General features: G+C 36.9%; 1 protein-coding gene across 1 annotated transcript in view; it reads left to right on the forward strand.

Annotated features, from left to right (window-relative positions):
* The first annotated feature begins 5,774 nt into the window (after positions 1–5,774).
* The window catches only part of pex12 (peroxisomal biogenesis factor 12), a 30,730-nt gene continuing 29,004 nt past the window's right edge, over positions 5,775–7,500 (forward strand). The window contains exon 1 of the mRNA XM_061973781.1: positions 5,775–5,806. The gene's annotated coding sequence lies outside the window, so the exon portion shown is untranslated. The remainder of the gene's footprint in view (positions 5,807–7,500) is intronic.

Raw genomic sequence — 7,500 nt, forward strand, 5'->3', positions numbered from 1 at the left:
TATCAGTATTTATTGCTACCTTTCCCAACTTCTTTGTCACGTGTTGCTGGCATCAAATTCTAAAGTTAATGATTATTTGCACAAGAAAAAATGTTTATGAGTTTGAACATCAAATATGTTGTCTTTGTAGCATATTCAACTGAATATGGGTTCAAAATGATTTGCAAATAATTGTATTCCGTTTATATTTACATCTAACACAATTTCCCAACTCATATGGAAACGGGGTTTGTATAATTACATACATACATTTATTATACAATATACTACAATTGTGTGGAATAGTTTTTTGTTGTTGTTGTTGTTAGTTTTGAGTGTGGTAGGCAGCAACAGCGACGATTACTGTCCACTAATTACAAGGATGTCCAAAGTGCAGTCTGAGAGCCATTTGTGTTGCACAGCTTTAAAAAAAAAAAATATATATATATATATATATAAAAGTGGAAAATATTTTTAAAAATGCGTATTATAAATAAAATATTTCAAATATATATAATATACAAATGTATAACATTTTTAACATGTGTTTATGTTTAGCATTTTTAACTGCTTTTAAATTTAAGTAACAATAGTTTATCTCTGCTTGTGTCACTTTGGCGCCCTCTAGTGGCCTGCAGTGTAATTGAATCGCTTGAACACCCTAATAAAATAAAAAATCATTATATACCGTATTTTTCGGACTATAAGTTGCAGTTTTTTTCATAGTTTGGCCGGGGGTGCGACTTATACTCAGGAGCGACTTATGTGTGAAATTATTAACACATTACCGTAAAATATCAAATAATAATATTTATCTCATTCACGTAAGAGACTAGACGTATAAGATTTCATGGGATTTAGCGATTAGGAGTGACAGATTGTTTGGTAAACGTATAGCATGTTCTATATGTTATAGTTATTTGAATGACTTACCATAATATGTTACGTTAACATACCAGTTGGTTATTTATGCCTCATATAACGTACACTTATTCAGCCTGTTGTTCACTATTCTTTATTTATTTTAAATTGCCTTTCAAATGTCTATTCTTGGTGTTGGCTTTTTTCAAATAAATGTCCCCAAAAAATGCGACTTATACTCCAGTGCGACTTATATATGTTTTTTTCCTTCTTTATTATGCATTTTCGGCCGGTGCGACTTATACTCCGAAAAATAGGGTATTTACAATATATCTATTATATTAGTGCTTGTTCATATATTTAATACACTTATCTTTTTTTTTTGCGGTTCTCATCGTTGCACGGTTTCACTTTCCTGTACACAAACAAGCTGCACTTTGGACACCCCTGCTATAGAAGTAGTGATTGCATACATCACATAAAATCTATTTCTAATGCTTTTCCACTGTTTTGACTCTTTATCACGCACACTCAGCGGTAATTTGGTATTTAAAGGCCGGTAGGGTTAGGCCTCACTTCAAATTGTGCTATCAATCCGAGAGATTTTTCTTGATATTTGACGAGATCATTGAACAATTTTGTGATTTTGTCTTTCATTTATGAGTTGAAAATGACTGTGATGTTAAAAATGTATTTTCATTAATATAATTATTCGAGAACAAATACAAAACAATATAACAAAATAACAATTACTCCCATTTTGTGACATATGGTGAAAAAAACGTTCCAAAAAATTATTTTTATACTCCAAATCTAATAATATGCATCGCACAGTCCTTGATTTTAACACCTTAATAAACATAAACAGGCACACGTCCTGTCCAGAGCATCTTCCTGCTGGATAATGTTGAGTAAATTGACCTGTGACAGAGCGCCCTCTGCTGGACTCACACAGTAGCTGCAGCACTCAGTGCAAAATAAGTCAACACAACTATTGGCTCTCATTCCAATTATTTGGCTTTTTACCCCAAAGTCCAACAACTGATTGCCTGAGTTTGTAAACCATACATAAAAACAACAATACGAACAAAAAAAAATCTAAAATTTGTGAAAATAAACATGGAATACAGTGGAAAATATTGGTCCGATACTGACGCTACACTTGGTATCAATAATTGATATTAGGATCGCTTCTGCTCATGACTTGTGTATTTCTTGACATGTCGATACTGTGGAGTACGTGTAGTACCCTGCTAATATGTACGAGTGCATATTTGGCCTTTTTTTTTTTTTAAAGGTTGCATATCAGCGGGACCTTTTTCTTTCTTTTTTTTTGTTTCCTAATGCCGCTGATCACTAAGCACATTCCTTCTGTCCTTGTCGTTGAAAAACATTTTTCCATACTTTTCCTCTTGGAGTGTGTCTACTGTGTGCTGACTCACGTGTATATAGTAGTACAAATCCGTGTACACATGTGCAATACACGCTATTCAAGCAATCTATAACTGTGACTATTATTGATGATGATGTTTGTTCTCAGCCCCTACTTCTACTGCTCCTTTCTGTTGAAACGATGCTGACTTTTTAAGTCATCATTCATGCTTTCACTTCAGGGCTTTGTGGACATTTTATTCAAGCCCCCCACCCCTTTTTTTTTTTTTTATTCCGTCACTGTTATTGTTGTGATGTTAATCCTGAATATTGTTTGTTGTTTTTTTTAAGTGGGCCTGTTAAATTTGTCTGGAAACTCAATAAAGCAATTCACTGACTGCTCGTTGCATCGGAGTCACCATTTTCTCACAATTCGGACGTACACTTTAGTCTAAAAGTGAAAAGTAGGGGAGAATGTGGGACATTTTCGATACCTGGGATCTGGCGACCCTCCATAGTCGTTTTTCAACCACTGCCGCGGCACACTCGTGCTGTCTCGAGCTCGGCAGAGTAACCGTGTAATACTCTTCCGTATCAGTAGGTGGCAGCAGGTAGCTAATTGCTTTGTAGATGTCTGGAACGACGACAATGGTTTGCAGGTAAAAAGGTGTCTAATGCTTGAACCAAAAATAAACTAAAGGCGAGTGCCGCTAAGAAAAGGCATTGAAGCTTAGGGAAGGCTATGCAAAACTAAAACTGAGCTGGCTGCAAAGTAAACAAAAACAGAATGCTGGATGACAGCAAAGACTTACGGCGTGTGGAGCAGACGGCGTCCATAAAGTGCATCCGTAAATGACAAGACAAAAACTAAAACACTACGCACAGGAAAACACCCAAAAACTCAAAATAAGTCAGGGGGTGATATGACAGGTGGTGACAGTACACCTACTTTGAGACAAGAGCTATAGTGATGCATTCTTGGTTATGGTTGGAATTCATAACAATTGCGAGAACAAACTAGTTTTTTTGTCAATATCGGCTGCGGAGTTTCATTTTTTAATGTTTTCTGTTGGTGGCGTGCCTCAAAAATGTTTCAATGGAAAAAAAAATGAAAGTAAACAAAAACAGAATGCTGGACGACAGCAAAGACTTACAGCGTGTGGAGCAGACGGCGTCCATAAAGTGCATCCGTAAATGACAAGACAAGAACTAAAACACTACACACAGGATAACACCAAAAAAGTCAAAATAAGTCAGGGGGTGATATGACAGGTGGTGACAGTACACCTACTTTGAGACAAGAGCTATAGTGATGCATTCTTGGTTATGGTTGGAATTCATAACAATTGCGAGAACAAACTAGTTTTTTTGTCAATATCGGCTGCGGAGTTTCATTTTTTAATGTTTTCTGTTGGTGGCGTGCCTCAAAAATGTTTCAATGGAAAAAAAATGAAAGTAAACAAAAACAGAATGCTGGACGACAGCAAAGACTTACAGCGTGTGGAGCAGACGGCGTCCATAAAGTGCATCCGTAAATAACAAGACAAAAACTAAAACACTACACACAGGAAAACACCAAAAACTCAAAATAAGTCAGGGGGGTGATATGACAGGTGGTGACAGTACACCTACTTTGAGACAAGAGCTATAGTGATGCATTCTTGGTTATGGTTGGAATTCATAACAATTGCGAGAACAAACAAGTTTTTTTGTCAATATCGGCTGCGGAGTTTCATTTTTTAATGTTTTCTGTTGGTGGCGTGCCTCAAAAATGTTTCAATGGAAAAAAAATGAAAGTAAACAAAAACAGAATGCTGGACGACAGCAAAGACTTACAGCGTGTGGAGCAGACGGCGTCCATAAAGTGCATCCGTAAATGACAAGACAAAAACTAAAACACTACACACAGGAAAACACCAAAAAACTCAAAATAAGTCAGGGGGTGATATGACAGGTGGTGACAGTACACCTACTTTGAGACAAGAGCTGTAGTGATGCATTCTTGGTTATGGTTGGAATTCATACCAAACAATTGCGAGAACAAATAAGTTTTTATTGTTAATATCGGCTGCTGAATTTCATTTTTTAATGTTTTCTGCTGGTGGTGTGCCTCAGAGTTTTTTCAATGGAAAAAAAATGAAAGTAAACAAAAACAGAATGCTGGACGACAGCAAAGACTTACAGCGTGTGGAGCAGACGGCGTCCACAAAGTGCATCCGTAAATGACATGATAATCAACAACAAAATAGGAGCGCAAGACAAAAACTAAAACACTACACAAAAGAAAACACCAAAAAACTCAAAATAAGTCAGGGGGTGATATGACAGGTGGTGACAGTACACCTACTTTGAGACAAGAGCTATAGTGATGCATTCTTGGATATGGTTGGAATTCATAACAATTGCGAGAACAAACAAGTTTTTTTGTCAATATCGGCTGCGGAGTTTCATTTTTTAATGTTTTCTGTTGGTGGCGTGCCTCAAAAATGTTTCAATGGAAAAAAAATGAAAGTAAACAAAAACAAAATGCTGGACGACAGCAAAGACTTACAGCGTGTGGAGCAGACGGCGTCCATAAAGTGCATCCGTAAATGACAAGACAAGAACTAAAACACTACACACAGGATAACACCAAAAAACTCAAAATAAGTCAGGGGGTGATGTGACAGGTGGTGACAATACACCTACTTTGAGACAAGAGCTATAGTGATGCATTCTTGGTTATGGTTGGAATTCATAACAATTGCGAGAACAAACGAGTTTTTTTGTCAATATCGGCTGCGGAGTTTCATTTTTTTAATGTTTTCTGTTGGTGGCGTGCCTCAAAAATGTTTCAATGGAAAAACAATGAAAGTAAACAAAAACAAAATGCTGGACGACAGCAAAGACTTACAGCGTGTGGAGCAGACGGCGTCCACAAAGTGCATCCGTAAATGACATGACAATCAACAACAAAATAGGAGCACAAGACAAGAACTAAAACACTACACAAAAGAAAACACCAAAAAAGTCAAAATAAGTCAGGGGTTGATGTGACAGGTGGTGACAGTACACCTACTTTGAGACAAGAGCTGTAGTGATGCATTCTTGGTTATGGTTGAAATTCATACCAAACAATTGCGAGAACGAACGAGTTTTTATTGTCAATATCGGCTGCTGAGTTTCATTTTATAATGTGTGTGTGTGTGTGTGTGTGTGTGTGTGTGTGTGTGTGTGTGTGTGTGTGTGTGTGTGTGTGTGTGTGTGTGTGTGTGTGTGTGTGTGTGTGTGTGTGTGTGTGTGTGTGTATGATTTCTACAACAACAAAGATAAAAATCAGCAACATACAGAGAAGTGTCAATGAATAAAAGCAACAACAACAAAGAAAAAAAGAGTTGAGGTAAGTGAAAAGGTTCATTGTCAAGAGTGAGTGTCAGGACAGAAAAAGTTTATAATGCAGATTTGCATTTAAATAAACATATATAAGCTATTTTTTTATTTTGTTATCGTAGCTGAACCGGATGTGACGCACGGCACTATTATTGTGACGCCGGAAGTGTGTGATTAGTTCGAGAAGCGGTGTCTTGACTTACGTCTCACGGCAAACCGACAGTTGGTAAGAAGGGCCTTTCTCTCGAATTCCTGCCGACCGTCTTTCCTTTCCGCTGAGCTTTTGTACAACTTTATTAAAGCCTCGGTTAAACTAACAGCACTGAGGGAAGAAAAAAACACAACAACCTGTAACTGGCAGAACAGCGCCCTCTTCTGGCTGGACAAGGAGCAGGGGTGACCACGCCCCTTCCTCCCCAGCGCTCGTTTGATTGGTCGCTGCAAAGTCTCTCGCTTGTGCCTTGAGGAGGAAACACAACTCTACTTTTATTCATAGATTACGTGCATAACTTGTAAAAACTTGCAAAATGGCCGAAATCTGGAGTTTTTCTCGCAGAGATCTCTCTGATGAGATCTACAACAACTACAGAATGGTGGCCGTCAATGTATACATTATAAAAAATGCGTGCAGAGGTTATAAGCCACACACACACACACACACACACACACACACACACACACACACACACACACACACACACACACTCACTTTTGTATTTGTTACCTTCTTGAGACCTCTGAAAAATGCCTCCCTCTTTAGGACCACCCTTTCTAGATATATAAAGAAGTGTATTTACAACATTAATAATATATACATACTATGCAAATAGAAAAATGGCCCTTTAGGGGCTCCGTAAAAAAGTCCCAATTTCACAAGAAAAACTTTCACACACTTGTTATTTCATATGTTGACCAGAGGGGGAGCAATTTTAAAACCGATACAGAGTCCATTTGAAAAATCCCTCCTTTTTGGGGGACCACCCTAATTTTGATAGATTTCACCACCAGGGGTGCAAATGAGACATTCTCTATTAGATGCAATGGTTTTCCGTATTGGGACCATGATTTATGTCCTCGCTTGTTCACACCTCCTCATATGGAAGGTACTTTTCCTTGTTGATGTCTCAAGAATGGTACAAATACAAGAACACACACACACACACACACACACACACACACACACACACACACACACACACACACTCACTTCTGTATTTGTTACCTTCTTGAGACCTCTGAAAAATGCCTCCCTCTTTAGGACCACCCTTTCTAGATATATAAAGAAGTGTATTTACAACATTAATAATATATACATACTATGCAAATAGAAAAATGGCCCTTTAGGGGCTCCGTAAAAAAGTCCCAATTTCACAAGAAAAACTTCGAATTTTGGCAGTATTATAATAAAAGTCGTCATTTTACTCAACGCGAGTCAAAATTTGACATGAAAAACTGAACATTTGTGCAATGTTATGATAAAAGTTGGAATGTTTTACTCAATAACAGTTGCAATTTTACAAGAAAAGCTTAAAATGTTGGCAATTTTATGAAAAGAGTCGCAATTTTACTCGACAAAAGTCACAATTTCACTGGAAAACTTTGACATTTTGGCAATATTATAGTAATAATCTGAACTTTACTTGGCAAAACAAAAGTCATAATTTTACTCGAAAAATGTCACTGTTTTACAAGAAAAATGGGCGATATTGTGATAAAAGTCCAAATTTGATGTGACAAATGTCGCCATCTTGCATTGAAAAGTAATAACTTTACATTAAAAAGTAATAATTTTACGAGAAAATGTTGCAATTTTACAGAAGCAGAAAGAATATGAGAAATTGTTCCCGATTTTAGAAGAAAAAAGTCGACACATTGTGAGAAAAAGACTTCTTTTAGTTAATTATTTTTGTTGTTTAATTT

This window comes from Nerophis lumbriciformis, linkage group LG22 (assembly GCF_033978685.3).
Source record: "Nerophis lumbriciformis linkage group LG22, RoL_Nlum_v2.1, whole genome shotgun sequence".
Lineage (NCBI taxonomy): Eukaryota > Metazoa > Chordata > Actinopteri > Syngnathiformes > Syngnathidae > Nerophis > Nerophis lumbriciformis.